At 33.8% G+C, this 19,152-nt stretch overlaps 1 long non-coding RNA gene across 2 annotated transcripts in view; it reads left to right on the top strand.

Annotated features, from left to right (window-relative positions):
* The window catches only part of LOC132365194 (uncharacterized), a 425,897-nt gene that overhangs the window by 323,867 nt on the left and 82,878 nt on the right, over nucleotides 1-19,152 (top strand). For both annotated transcript variants that reach the window (XR_009503053.1, XR_009503054.1), the window contains exon 5: nucleotides 11,140-11,227. This is a non-coding gene — a long non-coding RNA (uncharacterized LOC132365194). The remainder of the gene's footprint in view (nucleotides 1-11,139; nucleotides 11,228-19,152) is intronic.

Raw genomic sequence — 19,152 nt, 5'->3', positions numbered from 1 at the left:
GCCTGAGGGAAATACAAAGTCAGAAGTTCAGCTGGATCTTCTCCTCTGCCCTTACCCACAATAGCCCCTCTACCTAGAGCGCCCTCTTGACCCCTCCTCACTCTCCAAGTCCTATCCAATCTACAGCCTAAGTCCCACCCATCAGTCATAAAAAAATCTTTGTCTACTTAAACTCAGCTGAAACATTTGCCTAAAAATGATTTAAATGTTACTTGGCCGAATATATGAGTCTTGTCCTCTCAATAAAGCTGCTTCTACTCTGTGGTATGGCCCCATATGAGACAGAAATAATTCTGTGGGCTGTTTTGATTTAAATTCCACAGCAACTAGAAATAAACAACTTGCTGAGTGAGAGAAAAGCTAGTCTGATGTGGATTTGAGGGAAGAATGTATGCTTGGGGGAAATAGACACTTATTTCATGAATTGTTTAGCCCAATCATAGTGAGGGGCAAATAAGACATCACAGAAGTAGTTTCCCAATCAAGGGTCACAGGTTGTGTGAAGTTTTGTGCAGAGAGTATGTCAGGGCCTTATTATATCTTAATAGATGGAGCCCTAGGCTGTGACCATTGTCATGTTTTGTACATTAGTGAATTGTTAGCTTTTATTTGTAGGTAAGGAAAGAGCGCCTGCCTAGAGATTAATATTGAAATTCATAGCTATCAGGTTTAAATAATACTAAGGCTGCCTTCTCCTACTGCCTTCCAACATAATAAAGCTTTAATCTAAATTAGGTCTTCAAAAAATTATGTGCAACAATAGAGAGACACATAAGCTGTGCTGACATTGAGGATATACAGTAATTGCCCAGGAGTATGCACTATGCTTGTATCTGATGAATTATAAGCTTTGAATACTATTTAGTCATTTCGTATATGTGACCAAAAAAGTGTCACTAATGTTTTTAATGATACTCATATAGCATCGGTCATTGTCTAACAAAATGAAAGACATACTTGAACACAGATAACAAATATATATACCCTTTTCCTAAACCAAATGGCACCTTTTCAGAGACGATTATTAGCAATAAAAGAGAAGCGTGAATGGACAGATTTTCTACACATTTAGAACAGTGAGAAAAAGATTGTGCTGCATATATAATTTTTTTGTGATTCTTTGAATTAAAGACCACTGTGGGGTTAGGGTTTAAAAGGAGCCCAGTTCACAGTGGTATGAGTTAGCAATTCTAAACTTACTATTTATGAATTTTAGGATTGAGCATATGAGTAAATATATTGAGAATAATGAAAGCCATATTTCTGCCTGTGGAGAAAGGAGTTAGAAATATGAAAAGGGAGAAGACAAGAGCGAACTCTGTTATAATAAATGAAAATTGAATATAGCAGTACAAATGCATATTTTTAAAATAGAGAAATAGAAATAAAATTATAGCTAGAGATAGGAAGATTTAAATATATGCATATTTAGTAGTTCTTCCTACTGAAATGTCCTAGAAGTAAAGCTACCACTGTTGCGATGAGCAAACCTAGTTCTTAGATATCACTTACTATATACCATAGGCTACTAAAGGAAGCTGGGGCACCTTAGAGAAGTGGCTGAGTCCAGGGCTATGGCAGAGAGAGTACAAAATGAGCCTGGAGCATCTTGTCGTGATGTAAAGGAAAGAATTGTTAAATAATATAATGAGAATATGTCAAAAGGACACTGAAGCCAGCTTGAAGTGGCTCTCACTGGGCAAATTTGGGACAATTTCATGAAAATGAATAAATGAGAATAACAGAGCTTTCATGAAATAAAAATTTATGAGTCTATACTAATGTAAATAAGTAAACAAATATATAAATAAGTGGGGGGAAAAGAATATAAAGTTAGAAAATCATCATTTTGTGACCATAATAGATATTATTGATTTAGACAGAAATTGATGATTGATAAAATAAGTGAGAAAAGTTTGGTAAGGAAATTTACATATCACAAAGTATTCCATGAATTAGTTATTACTTAAAAAATAAATATAATAACTTTAGAAGGGATGAATCTCAGAAAAACAGTCAAGTAATCAAAGTTAACAGGTGTCACCAATAATAGGACAAACTAACACTAGGATACTCTGACATGATACACTAGAAAGAACATAGAATCACTTCCACAGTATTTCTGCCAAAAATATATAATCTGAATCTGACCATAGTGAAACATCAGACAGACCCAGATTGAGGGACTAAATGGAAAGTATGGTTATTGCTTCTTAATGGCGCATATAAACTACCCACACTCAACCAAATGATCACTGAAATATGTACAGATATCAGAAGTGATATGGAACAGTGGATTCAATATTAAAATATGAAATAATGGAACAAAAATTAAAATTATGATCTTGCCCTTGTTAGCAGGGCATTCATGAAAAACTTCTCCAGTACTAACAAGATCAAGATGAACAAGGTTGTATATTGTGGTATTATTTGAGATAGTGGTGGCCATGTTCTCTAGAATTAAAGGGAAATACATATAATTTCTGAAAACTTTATAGTAGAACAAGATAATACAAAGAAAAGAAAATCAATGGTAAAAGCAAAACATAAATTTCTAAAATATACTTGTCTTAAAAGATGTACTTTTAACTATGGGATTTTAGAATTGAATGTCTCCTTAAAGATTGTCTAATCCAAAACTATCATTTACAAATAAAGAAACTGAATCCAGATAAATTGGTTTATCTGAGATTATCTGGCTAATTAGATGACAACCTGGAATTTGGATCATGTAGTTGAACACTTTATTTGGAATCTTTGCTCTGCCTTTTTTTCTGATTGTTTAAAAATCGTTTCACATTAGTGGCCTTCCAATAGACAAGTAGAGATTTAAATGTATCCAAAACCCTCAGATAGCTAGAATAAAGGCATGACTATGTCCTCAATATTATTAAATATATACAGAATGGCTTTTTCCTAAAAGTATGCTCTAAAATTTTCTTTCAATAATTTCTAAGATAGAAAAAAACTAATATGTGATTTTGACTAGCTTATTGAATTATCTGTCCAGAATGAGTGTAAGCTTTTTAATCATTGTTCAAATATGACATGAGTATTTCACATATGCATGTGGAAAAGTATACTAGCCTTTTAGTTCCTATTCAATATATCTAAGAATGGTTGTCATACCATAAAATATATAAAATAAAATTTAAAATAAACATTTTAAAACATTTAAAATAAAGTAGAGGGATTGCAGTGGTAAACTATACCCAAATCTATCATTCTTAGTAAGAGCTACTGAATGTTAGGTATTCCATTCACGAAAATATCGAGTGAGTGACAGCCTCAGGCATTTGGGGACTAATGCCCATGTCATTAACCAGAGAGGCCTTTTTAGTGTGAAATCATGGAAGGTCAAACAAAATCCTTAGCATCATGGTGAAAACTGATTTACGAAAGTTTAGCAATTATTAGTGTTAAAAATATGTTTAACATATAACAAACATTTTTTTGGCTTTATTGTGGTATATTGACAAAATTATAAGATTTAAACTGCATTGTGATTTGATACACATATACCTGATGAAAGATTCTCACAATCTAGTTAATTAACACATCCATAACATATTTATCTTTTCTTTTTTGATGAGAACATTTAAGTTCTACTTTTAAAAAAAAATTCAATTATAAGGTAGAGTGTTATCAACTATACTCACCATGTTTTACATTAGATCCTCAGACCGTATTAATCTGATAGCTGAAGGTTTGCAGTCTTTTACCAGCCTCTCCCAATTTCCTCTACCTCTCTGCAACAAGTTTTCTACTCTCTGTTTCTGAATTTGACTTTTTGTATGATGCTATAAATGTCATATCTTGCAGTATTTGTCTTTCTGATTTTTTTCACTTAGCATAATGCACTCAAAGTCCATCCATGTTGTTGCAAATGACAGAATTTCTTTCTCATAGCTGAATAATATTCCATTGTGTATAGAGATGTGTATATATATACACACACACACATATATCACATCATCTTTATCCATCATCTGTTGACAGACACTTAGGTTGTTTCCATATCTTGACTGTTGTGAATAATACTGCAACAGACATAGATTGCAGTTATCTCTTCATGATATTGATTTCATTTCCTTTGGATACATACCCAGAAGTGGAATTGCTGGGGAATATGATAGTTCTATTTTTAACTTCTAGAAGAACCTACATATTGTTTTCCGCAGCGGCTGCATCAATTTACATTCCCACCAACAGCACACGAGAGTTCCCTTTTCTCCACATCTTCATCAACGTTTGTCATCTGGTCTTTTTCGATAGAGCCATTCTAACAAGTGTTACATAATATCTCATTGTGGTTTTGATGTGCCTTTTCCTGATTATTAGTGATGCTGACCATCTTTTCATGTACATTTTAGTTATTTGTATGTCTTTGGAAAAAATTCTATTTGGATCCTCTGCCCATTTTTTAATTGGATTTTTTGGTTTCTTTTGCCATTGAGTTGTACAAACTTTATATATATATTGGTTATTACCCCCTTATCAGCTATATGATTTGCAAATATTTTCTCCCAATCCATAGGTTGCCTTTTTATTTTGTTGATGGTTTACTTTGCTGTGCAGCAGCTATTTAGTTTGATGCAGTCCTACTTGTTTATTTTTGCTTTTGTTACTATAGCTTTTGGTGTCAAATCCAAAAAATCATTGCCAAAAACAATATAAGAGAGCTTAAAACCTAAGTTTTCTTCTAGGAGTTTTATGGTTTAAGGTTTTACGTTCAAGTCTTAATCCATTTTGAGTTGATATTGGTGTATAGTGTAAGATAGGAGTCCAGTTTTATTCTTTTGCATGTGGCTGTCCAGTTTTCCCAAAACCATTTATTAAAGAGATGAGGTTTTTCCCATTGTATAGTCTTGGCACCTTTGTTGTAGATTAATTGACCATATGAGCATGAGTTTATGTCCAGGTTCTCTATTGTTAAACTGATCTATTTGTCTGTTTTTATGCCAGTGCCATACTCCTCTGTTATAGCCTTGTAATATAGTTTGAAATCAAAGCATGATGCCTCCAGCTTTGTTCTTTCTTAAGATTGCTTTGGCTATTCAACGACTTTTGTGGTCCCATACGAATTTTAGGGTTGTTTGTTCTAGTTCTGTGAAAAATGCCATTGGAATTTTGATAGGAATTGCATTTAATTTGTAAATTTCTTTGGGTAGTATGAACATTTTAACAGTACTAATTCTCTCAATCCATGAGGACAGGATATCTTTTCATTCATATGTGTCATCTTCAGTTTCTTTCATCAATGTCTTATAGTTTTCAGTGTACAAGTCTTTCACCTCCTTGGTTAAATTTATTCCTAGATATTTTATTCTTTTTGATACAGTTGTAAACGAGATTGTTTTCTGATAGTTTGTTGTTAGCATATAGAGATACAACTTTTTTTTTTTTTTTTCTAGAGTCAGTCCTAGTTGCTGCAGAAGTCAGTGGTGGTGACCAGCACTTCTTAGTTTCAACAGTTGGGCAACACACACAGTTGACTCTCAGCTCTCTCATGCCTCCTATTTATTTTGTATTGAAGTATAGCTGATTAACTATATTTTATTATTTTCAGGTGTATAACATAGTGATTCAAAAATTTTATAGATTATCCTCCATTCATAGTTATTAGAAAATGTTGGCTATGTTCCCTGTGCTGTACAATATATCCTTGTTGCTTTTTTATTTATACATAGTAGTTTGTACCTCAATCCCCTATCCCTATCTTGCCCTTCCCCCCATTTTCCTGTCCCCACTGGTAACCACTAGTTTGTTCTCTATATCTGTGAGTCTGTTTCTTTCTCGTTATATTCACTAGTTTGTTTTATTTTTTAGATTCCACATAGAAACACAACTGATTTTTGTATATTGATTTTTGTATCCTGCAGTTTTTCTGAATTCATTGATTAGTTCTAACAGTGTTTTGGTGGAGTGATTAGGATTTTCTTTATATAACATAATGTCATCTGCAAATAGAGACAGTTTTATTCTTCCTTTCTGATTTGGATGTCTTTTATTTCTTTACCTTGACTAATTTCCCTGGCTAGGACTTCCAGTACTATGTTAAATAAAAGTGGCAAGAGTGGGCATCCTTGCACCTCATCTTAGGAAAAGCTTTCATTTTTCACTATTGAGTATGATGTTAGCTGTGGGCTTATCACATATGGCCTTTATTATGTTGAGGTATGTTCTCTCTATAGCCACTTTTTTGAGAGCTTTTATCATGAATGGGTGTCATATTTTGTCATATGCTTTTTTTTTTGCTTCTATTGAGATGATCATATAATTTTTATCCTTCATTTTGTTAATGTGGTATATCACATTGATTATGCAATTGTTGAACCATCCTTGCATCCCTGGAATAAATCGTACTTGATCATGGTACATGATCCTTTGACTGTATTGTTAAATTTGGTTTGCTAATATTTTGTTAAGGATTTTTGCATCTATGTTCAACAGGGATATTGGCCTGTAAATTGTCTCTTCTTGTAGTATCCTTGTCTGGTTTTGGTATCAGGGTAATGCTGGCCTTGTAGATGAGTTTGGAAATGTTTCCTCATCTTCTTTTTTTTTCTTTTTTTTTGTTATTATATTTGGGAGAGTTGAGAAAATTGGTATTAATTCTTCTTTAAATGTTTGGTAGAATTCACCAGTGAAAATTCACAGGAACCGTCTGGTCCTGGGCTTTTCTCTGTTGGAATGTTTCAATCTCCTTACCAGTAATTGGTCTATTCAGATGTTTATTTCTTCATGATCCAGTCTTTGTAAGTTTTATGTTTCTGGAATTAATCCATTTCTTCTAGGTTTTCCAATTTGTTGGTGTTTAATGTTCATAGCAGTTTCTTATGATCCTTTGTATTTGTGTTGCATTAGTTGTTATGCCTCCTCTTTTATTTCTAATTTTATTTGAGTCCTCTCTCTTTTTTTTGGCAAGTATAGCTAAAGTTTTGTTTATTTTATTTTTCTTTTCAAAAAAACCATATCTTAGTTTCATTGATCTTCTCTAATGTCTTTTTATTCTTTATTTCATTTATTTCCTCTCTGACCTTTGTTATTTCCTTCCTTCTGCTAACTTTGGGCTTAGTTCTTTCTTTTTTCCAGTCCCTTGATGTTTAAATTTAGGTTGTTTATTTGAGATCTTTCTTCTTCTTAATGTAAGCTTTATCACTATGAACTTCCCTCTTAGTACTGCTTTTACTACATCCCATAAGTTTTGGTATGTCATATTTCCAAATATGTTCTGCTTAGGCTATCAGTTAATACTTATTTGTAATATCTATCATTAGAAAGTCCAAAATTTAGCTAGAATTTATTCTTACAGTTACATGGGATCCTGTTCTTAATAATGAATTTCAAGAGGATTTAATATCCTATTAATACTTGGTATTATTTATATTTTTTACACTTAAAAGTTTATCTTCTAAAAATTACAAGAGGGCACAAGATTTGAAGAGTCAGTTTATCAAAGAAGAGATACTGATGGCAAATAAGCACATTAAAAGATGCTGAATAAAGGAAACGCACATTAAAACAACAATTACACACCCACTAAAATGGCTAAAATTAAAAAGGAGGGGGAAAAAGTGTTGATAAAGATGTGGCACAACTGAAACTCACACATATCGATGGGCAGATTGAAAAACAGAAGAGCCACTTTCAAAACAGCTTAAAGTAAACATACACTTACCATATGACTGAGCAATCACCATCTTAGATATTTACCCAAAAGAAATGAAAACATACATCACAAAAACACTTGAGTTCAGATTTTCCTAGCAGCTTTGTTCAGAATATCAAAAACTTTAAACAATCCTACCATATGTGACAACATGAATGAAACTTGAGATTATGCTAAGTAAAATAAGCCAGTCACAGAAGGACAAACATTGCATGTTTTCACTTATATGAGGAATCGAAAATAGTCAAATCATAGAAGCAGAGAGTAGAATGGTGGTTTACAGGGGCTGAGGGAAAGGGGAAATATGGAGTTGATATTCATTGGGTATAAATTTTCAGTTATGCAGGATGAATAAGGTCTAGAGGCATGCTATATAACATCATGTCTATAGTCAACAATATTTTATTGTACACTGAAAATTTTGTTAAGGGGCTAGATTTCATGTTAAATGTTCTTACCGCAATAACAACAAACACTGGGAAAACTCAAAAGCTCATCAACTGGTAAATGGATAAAAAAACTGTAGTGCATACTATAAATTATTGCATTACGATAAAGTATTGAATCTTAGCTAGCAATAAAAAGGAACAAGTTGGTGAGACACTGTAAAATGTGGATGAATATCAAAAGCATCTTTCTAAGTGAAAGAAGCCAGACACAAAAGACAAGATACTACACAATCCCATTAAATGAAATGCTTAAAAATTGCCGAACTATTGTGACAGAAAGTATATGACTTGTCAGAGGTAGGGGTCAAGGAAGAGGAATGACTACAAGGGGGATGTGGAAACTTTTTTGGATGATGGAAATGTTTAATATCATAACAGGAATTACATGCCTGTGTATCCTTGTTGAAACTTTTCAGATGAACCTCAGTTAACCTTACCTAATTATATATCTAAGGTATCATAGAAATAATTTAAATATTTCTGAAATTATGGGTGAAATTTCTTTATTTATTCAATAAATATAAATTTATTATGTACCTTGCAAGCTGTTCACCAAAATCCATTCTTCCTCCTAACATAGTAATAGAGTTAAAACTGAGACATGGTGGCCCAGCTGGGATTGCTTTTCCCAGCCATTCTTTCTTCTAGCTGTGGTCAAGTGATTAAGCTCTATCATTAGCATGTGAATGGAAAGGATATTTGTAATCTCTGTTTTATTTGATTAAGAGAAAAGCTCTGACCATTGGCTTTCACTCTTTATCCCTTACCCTTTAGAATGGGACTGATCAGGATGACCTTGGAAGTCATGTATATATGATGGCATAGTTACAGCCAGCCTCTGTGGCACAGAGCTACTAATTCACTAGGATGGCTCACTTTGGACTGTTCTTGAATGAGAGATAACTTCTTTGTTTTTTAAGCTAATGATTATGGGGGGTTCCTTTGTCATTAAGTAGCCTATCCTACTTTCACTAAAGCGCTTTTTTTTTTTTTAATAAATTTATTGATTGATTGATTTTTGGCTGCGTTGAGTCTTCGTTGCTGCACGCGGGCTTTCTCTAGGTGCAGAGAGCGGGGGCTACTCTTCATTGTAGTGCACGGGCTTCTCATTGCAGTGGCTTCTTTTGCTGCAGAGCACAGGCTCTAGGCACTCGGGCTTCAGTAGTTGTGGCACACAGGCTCAGTAGCTGTGGCTTGCAGGCTCTAGAGAGCGGGCTCAGTAGTTGTGGCCCACGGTCTTAGTTGCTCCGTGGCATGTAGGATCCTCCTGGACATGCTCTGCAGCATGTGGAATCGAACCCGTGTCCCCTGCATTGACAGGTGGATTCTTAACCACTGTGCCACCAGGGAAGTCCCTAAAGCACTTTTCTTAACTAAAATTTCTTTTTTCCCTGAGAGTATTCTTAAGATATATTGTTAACTGAATAAAGCAATTTATAGAACAATGTATACTGTAAGCTACCATCTGTTTAAAACTGTTGCTAATATTTAGGGGCAAATTGAATGACTGGGAGACAGGGAGGGAAGGGAGAATTTTATTATATGCCATTGTGGAATGACATTCATGGAAAACATTTGGATTTTGAATTTTGTACGATGTCAATATGCAATCTATTAAAAATAGAGATTAAATTAGGAAATAATTATAAATTATAATTATAAAATATAATCTTGACCCACTGTTTCTATCATATTCAATTACAGAGACTCTGTAGAGGTATTATGCACATCAGGAGATACCACAGAGTCAGAGAAGGATTATAGAACAAATGTTCATTACTTTGCAGAATGTTTGACATATAATAGGATGTCAGTAAAAGTTTCCTGTTCTTCATCTTTGCATGGTACTTCACAGTCTTGTCAGTAGCTGCTTAGTAGACCTTTCCTGAAGTGTGGGCATGCACCGTCTATGGAATGTAAGATGATTTGAGGTTGCACAGGTGGTGCTTATATGTGGTACAAGGAATTGAAATTATAGAGCATTCGCTCACAGCATGATGCTCTTTTCAGTCTTTCTGACTAATGTCAAATTTGACCTTAGCTTATTTTTAACATATCTCTAACACTTGCTAATCTGCTTCAAGCTCAGGATCTTTGAATGAAACAGTGTCTAGCTAGAACTTAGTAAATGCACTTTTTTACCATGTATGCCCATTTTATTCTTAACTTATATTAAAAGAAGTGATACCAGTCCTCCAGTTGTAAAACTGATTTTATATACATTTACTTAAATAAAAATTAGGATCAATTAAAGAAAAGTTCTCAGTAAATAATAATATGAGTTATTCAGGGATAAGGCCAAAAAAATTACAGAAGTGTATATAAAGATTTATAGAATCCCTATTCTTGAAAAATTTTTCTTCTTTCATGAGGGCTTTCTAAACCACTCTTATTTCTCTTTTCTGTGAATTATTAAACTCACAGTTTTACAGTTTTTGTTTAATCAATCCTATGTTTCCTTTTGACAGTCTTACTACAGTATTTGGTTTATTTACTGATTTAATAAGTATTTATTGAGGAACTATTAGGCACTGTCTCGAACTAAATGCACAATGGTGAACATAGGGTTCACATTGTTGAAAAATAAAATTTTAGAGAGTGACTTTACGATATACAGTATACTCAGGGGGAACTAAGTCTCATTAAGAAACAGTACTAAAATGGCATGGCATACCCAGTCATTACCACTCTGCTCACCATAATCTGATTCTAGCATCCATGAAACATTGAGTCACTCTGCCCACACATACACATCACTGCACAAATAAAAACTTCAGGAATATACATTCTAGCTGAAAAGACGGGCAATAAGCCATAGATGAAGTAAACTGTATTTTTATATAAAATATCTAGTAGGAGAAGAGAAATCAGGAATCTGAGTAGAGGAAATGGGGCAGGTTGAATTTTAAATCAAATGATCTAATTTAGCTAATATTTTAAAGTTGTGTGTCAACTCAAATTCTTGGCTATCATTTTTACCATCTAAATTATGTCTACACACCCCTTCTTGTTTTTCAGTTGTGTGCTTAATAATGCAAGTGATGGAGCATTTTACTGAGTCTGGGCAGAGATTTCAGCATTCTCTAAAGAAAACCTACACCTAAAAGTAAGTACTGGATATCTTAAGTATAGGAATGATGTCATTGCAAAGTCACTGGTCCTTGAAGCACTTACTGAAAGTTTATTATCATAAAACAGTGGTATATATATATATATATATATATATATATATTTTTTTTTTTTTTTAACCTCCAATCCACTAGTGTAAAAGACATCTTCCTTTAACTACAGATATGCGGTCCCTAGAAGACTTGCCTAAGGCCACTGCCTCACATGATGAGGCACAGTGATTGGCTGACTTCCCATACATTAACATGTTCCCTACAGACGTTGATAAGTGTTAGATTAACGGTGCCATGAGATTTTTGCAGTGTATGTTTTCTACATGCTCACTTAAATGGCCTTGAAGTAATTAAATAATTCTAATTTCCTCCCCCTCCTTTTCCTCTGATCTTTCCTTTCCATTATTTCTCCCTTTCTCTTTTCTTTTTTCTGTAAATCAGAGAGAAGATTCTTCCCCATTTAATTAATCCAGACGTCACAGTGATGTAAAATAATATTTTGTTTATATGCTATCAAGCCCAAAAGAATAAAAAGAAGTTTAAAAATCCAAGTTATTGCATGGCTAGTTCAAATCCATTACTTGTCCAGCAATATCCCTTTAAAATATTTTTAAGTACTAAAAAAGTATTGTTTTCTTGAGCTATATATTCAAATCCAGATATCTTGCTGTAGCCTCACTGTTCTCTCTGAAATCAAGACTGTAATAACATGATGATTACATATCCTGAAATTGTACATTACAGGCAAATGGGCAGTGCAGTCTTCATCACCAGCAGATAGTACTATGACATTGACCCCTTTCCATTGTATGTTCACAGCTCTGTGCTCTTCCATGGCTATTTGGGATAATCATGTGGAAAATCATTACAAATGATGCATGTTTAATCAAGGGACTACCAGAACTCATGTGTCTTTTAGGTTAGTTTGGAGGAAACCTGAACCCATTCTGAAAACCAACCAGCAATCAGTACTAAAAGAGCATATAAGTCTCCTGTGGAAACATTTTGAACAACTATCATGAATACAAAATAATCTAAAAGATATGAACTTCAACACAATCACTGTTTATAAATGTGTATTTTATATCATGTGTTAATAAAGAAAAGTTTCCTCTAATACCAAAAAAAAGAAGACAATTTAATTTTGCCTTTTTAGTGCAATAAAAAAATAGAGGAAATATAGCTCAGTTTTACAAATGTAGCCTTTAGGACATTAAATAGAATAGATTTCTATGGATATAGTAACATAGAAGTTCATAGCAAAGTTTTCAAATGTAATAAGATCTGTTGGATTTTTCTATTGTAAATACAATATATCACCTATAAAAAGTCATTGACTATTGCTGTTCTTTTGATTTTCAATATAACTGAAAGTTAAATGAAAGCTTTTTATCTTGTAAGACAGATTTTTTCCCACAGCAGGGCAAAACTTTGAGAAATCTGGGAGCATGATTAGACACCATAATTTTTCCCACACATCAAGTACAAATGATTAAATTATCTTCATGAATATGAGATTATGCATGCAAAATAAACAAATTTAAATGTGTATACAATTACCTGTAATCTGGAAATGAAGTACATGTTGTTCATGAACTGTAATTATTTGCTCTCACACATGGAGTTTTTTTGTGGGGTAACTTTGACGCCTATTAGAAACAGTTCATGAATTGCTGCTGCTCAAGCTTGCCAGGTTTTATGGCAACGCGGCCAAAGATCTTTTTCTGTTCTTCTTTAGGAAAAAAAAAAAAAAAATTCAAGGTTTTTAAATCTGTTTGCTCTCACCATAACTTTCAGAGACTTGATTTTATGAGCAATTAAGAGAAATGTTCCTCTGTTATAGAAATTATATGAACCTAGAAGGCAGGATGAGTTTTTCATAATTCTCTGTCATTCTTTGCCTCTCCAATAATAAAGACTTCCAGCCAACTAGTAATGGGTTTCTCTTAACACTCATATTTCAACTTTTTTGACTGTTCTAAATTTCTCTAGTGATCATATCATTTAAAATGTAATTGTTGTGCTCAAATACTTTATTTCCTTAAACTATTAAGTTTTCATGAGAAGCTCATAGAATCTTTTATTTCATGGACCATAAATAAACCAATCCACCACTTCAGCACATTTCTAATTGTAATGCACCATGTAATGTTGTAGTCCATTATACAGATATTTTCTGTTATTGTAAGGTGGCAGACAGTGACATTGAAATGTGTGCTTGCTTTAAAGACAGTGTGAACTCAATCATGAGTCTTAATGTAATAGTTTTTCTAACTCTAGAAACCCAAATTTATTCAGCCATGTTTGTCTTTCAAGTAAGCTGTTATATTTGTATTCTTAGGAATAACAACCTCGTGAAAGACATGCCCTGATTTCTCTAGGTTAAATACAAATAAATAGGAAGAATGTTTCTCTGATTCAGACTTCACTGTGTATCTTTTTTAAGAGATTTGATAAATGATACTAAGCATACTGTTGATATGGAAAGTCCTTAAGTTACATTCCTTGAGTTTATGGTAAAACAGTGCCATCCGCCCTGTCATAGTAATAAAAGTAGAATCTGAGGGGTCTTTTTCAGTATATGATTGCAGGTTGTAGTCATCTTTACGAAGAATAGATGAACCCCAAGTACAGATGGAGATATCCCCACTCAAAATGCATGATGCACAATCTTGTTTCCAAATTAACCTTTTCCTTGGAGAAGAAAGTTTCTAATATCTGAGTTTCTTGCTTATAGACTCAAGTATTGGATGTTAGTAACCCATCCTTTGGTGCCTTGAAAAAAAACAGGCTCACTTTAAGGCCATGGCACACTGGCTGCTAACTTTCGGTCAAAATTAAAAGGTTTCAAATGAAAGAATACAGGGAATGCTAAGTTGTCTAAGGAGAATCCCTGTCAAGTTTTTCATCTCTAACAATAATAAATTGATAACATTGTTATGTGGTTACTAGGTACCAGGCACTATGCTGAGGACTTTTTAGGTATCACTTCATTGAATCCTCAAAACAACACAATAATTAATTAACATTCATGGTACATTCAACTAAATGCTATATTTTAATTATTTTATTTAATCCTCAACACAAATGCATAATACTATTATTACTCTCATTCTACTGATGAGAAGAAGAATGATTATGTAATTTTTCGAAGACCTTTGTAGCAGTTTTCTATTGCTACATAACAAATTACTACTAACTTAATGGCTTACATACCAACACTCATTTATTAGCTTAGGTTCTGTAAGTCAGAAGTTTGAGCACCATATGACTGGGTTCTCTGCTCAGGGTCTCACTAAAGGCTAAAATCAAGGTGTCAGACTGAAAGCTGGTCTGGAAGTTTGGGGTAGAATCTGCTTCTAAGTTTATTCAGGTTGTTGTCAAAGTTCAGTTCCTTGTGACAGGAGGACCAAGGTCCCCATTTACTTGCTGGCTGTCAGGTGGGAGATAATATTTCCTAGGAATTATTCACATGCCTTGACATTTGTCCCCCACCCCCATTTTCAAAATCAGCAACGGAGAATCTCTCTCTTGTTAAATCCCTCTCACATGTCCAACTTCTGTCACCAGGAAGAGCTTTGTCTCTTAAAAGGCTCACCTGATTAGATCAGACCCACTTCCTTTCTTAAAGTCACCCCCACCCCTGCTCCCCCATAGCATAACCTAATCACAGGAGTAATATCTCATCATGTTTATACTCTTAGGGATTATACAGAATGTGTACACAGAAAGCAGTAATCTTGAGGGACATTTTAGAATTCTGCCTAAAACAGTCTCATAGTCAATGGGGAACAGATTTCAAACGAAATATCTCAATTGTCCAAGCCTTAGTTTAGTCATTTTTCAGTTTTAGATGGGGATAGATTAGGAACCTACAGGTTCTCTAGAGTTGTCTCAAAGGGTGACTGAAAAAGAGATATTTATTTACTTAGTTGTAATCAACATATAACATTATACTAGTTTCAGGTATATGACATAATGACTTTATATATGCCCATGTTGTGAAATGATCAGCAAAATATATCTAGTTAACATCCTTTACCACACAGTTAGAAATTTTTTTCTTATGATGAGAATATTTAATATCTATACTCTTAGAAAGTTTCAAATATACAGTACCATATTATTGACTATGGTCACCATGCTGTACATAACATACCCATGACTTATTTATTTTATAACTGGAAGTCTGTAGCATTTGACCACAATCAACAATTTTGCCCACCCCCATCCTCAACCTCTGGAAACCACCAATCTGTTCTCTGTATCGATACGTATGTTTTTTTGGATTCTGAATATAAGGGAAATCATACAGTATTTGTCTTTCTCTGTTTGACTTTTTTCACTTAACATATGCCCCCATGTTGCCTCAAATAGCAGGATTTCCTTCTTTCTTATGGTGGAATAATATTTCATTGTTTGTGCATGTGTGTATATATAGCACATTTTATTTATCCATTCATCTGTTGATGAACACTTAGGTTGTTTCCATGTCTTGGCTATTGTAAATAATGCTGCAATGACAAGGGGGTGCAGATGTCTTTCTATGTTGGAGTTTTTGTTTGCTTTAGTGAATACCAAGATTGGAATTGCTGGATGAGAGGGTTATTCTAGTTTTAATTTTTTGAGGAATCGCCACACTATTTTCCATACTGGCTGCACCAATTTACATTTTCCCAACAGTACACGAGAGTTCCCTTTTCTCTGCCACCTTGCCAACATTTATTATTTTGTGTCTTTTTTATAAGAGCCATTATAAGGTGTGAGGTGATACCTCATTGCAGTTTTGATTTGCACTTCCCTGATGATTAGTGATGCTGAGCATCTTTTCATGTACCTGTTGGCTATTTTATGTATTCTTTGGGAAAATGTCTATTGTGATCCGCTGCCCACTTTTTAATTGAATTGGTTGTGCATTTTTTCCTACTTTATTTTGTTTGTTGTCATTAGCTATTGAGTTGTATGAGTTTTTAAATATATTTGGGGCATTAACCCCTTATCAGATATATGTTTTGCAAACATTTTCTCCCATTACATGGGTTGCCTTTTCATTTTGTTGATCGTTTACTGTACAGAACTTTTTAGTTTGATGTAGTCCCACTTATTTATTTCTGCTTTTATTGCCTTTGCTTTTGGTGTCAAATACAAAAAATCATCAACAAAACTGATGTCAAGGAGCTTATGCCCCAAGTTTTCTTAAAAGAGTCTTATGGTTCCAGGTCTTATGTTCACGTCTTTAATCCCTATTGAGTTGATTTTTTTGTATAGTGTAAGATAGTGGTCCAGTTTTCCCATCATAATTTTTTAAACAGACTCTCCTTTTCCCATTGTATATTCTTGCCTCCTTTGTTGTAAATTAATTGACCATATATGCATGGGTTTAGTCCTGGGCTCCCTATTCTATTCCATTGATCTGTGTATCTGTTTTTGCAGCAAAACCATACTGTTTTAATTACTATGTCCTTTTAATATAGTTTGAAATTAGGAAGTTTGATGCCTCCAGCTTTATTCTTCTCTCTCAAGATTTCTTTGGCTATTGGAATCTTTTGTGATTCCATACAAATTTTAGGATTATTTTATTCCTATAAAAATTGATATTGGAATTTTGATAGGAATTTCACTGAATCTGTAGATTGCTTTAGGTAGTTTGGATATTTTAACAATGTTAATTCTTCCAACCCACAAGCATAGAATATCTTTCCATTCATCTGTGTCTTCTTTAATTGCTTTCTTCTATGTGCCATAGTTTTTGGTGTATAGGTCTTTCATCTCCTTAGTTAAATTTACTCCTAAGAATTTTATTCTTTTTGATACAATTGTAAATGAGATTGTTTTCTTAATTTCTCTTTCTGATAGTTTGTCATTAGTGTATAGAATTTTATATATTGACTTTGTATCCTGCAACTTTACTGAATTCATTTATTAGTTCTAACAGCTTTTTGTTGGAGTATTTAGGGTTTTCTATACATAATATCATGTCTTCTGCAAATAGAGACAGTTTTACTACTTTTTTTCTGACTTGAATGCCTTTTCTTTTCCTTGCCTAATTGCTCTGGCTAGGACTTCCAGTACTATGTTGAATAAAAGTGGCAAGGTTGGGCATCCGTGTCTTGTTCCTGATGTTAGAACAAAAACTTTCAGCTTTCCACCATTAAGTATGACGTTAGCTGTGGGCTTGTCTTTTTTATGTTGAGACATATTTGCTCTCCACCCACTTTGTTGAGAGTTTTAATCATAAATGGATATGAATTTGTCAAATGCTTTTTCTGCATCTAATGAAATGATAATGAATTTATCCTTCATTTTGCTAGTGTGGCTTATCGTGTTGATTGATTTGTAGATGTTGAACCATTCGTGCATCCCTGGAATAAATCCCACTTGATCATGGTATTTGATTCTTTCAGTGTATTGTTGAATTCAGTTTGCCAATGTTTTGTTGTGGATGTTTGCATCTATGTTCATCAGGGACACTGGCCTGTAATTTTCTTTTCTTGATGTGTCTTTGTCTGGTTTTGGCATCCAGGTAATGCTAGCCTTGTAAAAAGAGTTTGGAAGTATTCCCTTTCCTATTTTTTGGTAAAGTTTGAGAAAGATTGGAATTAATTCCTCCTTGACTGTTTGGTAGAATTCACCAGTGAAGCCATCTTGTCCTGGACTTCTGCTAATTGGGAGGTTTTTGATTACTGATTCAATATCCTTAGTAATCAGGTTACAGGCATAATTCATTTTATTGTGCTTTGCTTTATCATGTTTTGCAGATATTGCACTTTTTTACAAATTGAAGGTTTGTGGCAATCCTGCATCAGGCAATCTATCAGTGCCATTTTTCCTATAGTATTTTCTCACTTCATGTCTCTGTGTCACATTTTGGTAATTCTCACAATATTTCAAAGTTTTTCATTATTATATTTGTTATAATAATTTGTGACTAGTGATCTTTGATGTTACTATCTTGATTTGCTGAATGCTCAGATGATGGTTAGCATTTTTTAACTATAACGTATTTTTTAATTAAGGTAAGTAAATTGTTTTTTTAGGCATAATGATATTGCACATTTAATAGACTACAATATAGTGTACACATAACTTTTATATGCACTGGAAAACAAAAAGAAAATGTGTGATTTGCTTTATTGCAATTTTGCTTTATTGTGGTGGTCTAGAACCGAAATGGCAGTATCTCTAACTTATGCCTGTATTCAGATTTTCTATTTCATCGTGACACAGACTTAAAAGTTTGCATGTTTATAAGAACTTATCCATTTCTTAGGTTATCCAATTTGTTGGTTTATGTTTGTTTATAGTTTCCCTTATGTACCTTCATATTTCATTGGTGTCACTTGTACTATCTCCTCTTTCATTTCTGATTTTATTTATTTGAGCCCTCTCTCCTTCTTTCTTGGTGAATCTAGGTAAAGCTTTATCAGTCTTTTTTAAATATTTTCAAAGAATCAGCTCTTGTTTCATTCATCTTTTCTCTTTTTTCTTGGTCTCTATTTCATTTATTTCCTCTCTGATCTTTATTATTTTCTTTCCTCTACTAACTTTGGGATTCATTTGTTCTCCTTTTATTTTTAATTTATTTATTTTCATTTATTTATTTTTGGCTGCATTGGGTCTTCATTGCTGCGTGCAGGCTTTCTCTAGTTGTGGTGAGCAGGGGCTACTCCTCATTGCAGTGCACGGGCTTCTCATTGCAGTGGCTTCTCTTGTTGTGGCGCACAGGCTCTAGGCACATGGGCTTCATTAGTTGCAGCACGCAGGCTCAGTAGTTATGGCTCATGGGCTCTAGAGCACAAGCTCAGTAATTGTGGCGCACGGGCTTAGTTGCTCCCCGGCATGTGTGATCTTCCCAGACCAGGGCTCGAACCCGTGTGCCCTGCACTGGCAGGCAGATTCTTAACCACTG

The sequence above is a fragment of the Balaenoptera ricei genome, chromosome 4, assembly GCF_028023285.1.
Source record: "Balaenoptera ricei isolate mBalRic1 chromosome 4, mBalRic1.hap2, whole genome shotgun sequence".
In the NCBI taxonomy this organism is placed as follows: Eukaryota; Metazoa; Chordata; class Mammalia; order Artiodactyla; family Balaenopteridae; genus Balaenoptera; species Balaenoptera ricei.
This window is presented reverse-complemented; position numbering and strand designations above follow the sequence as displayed.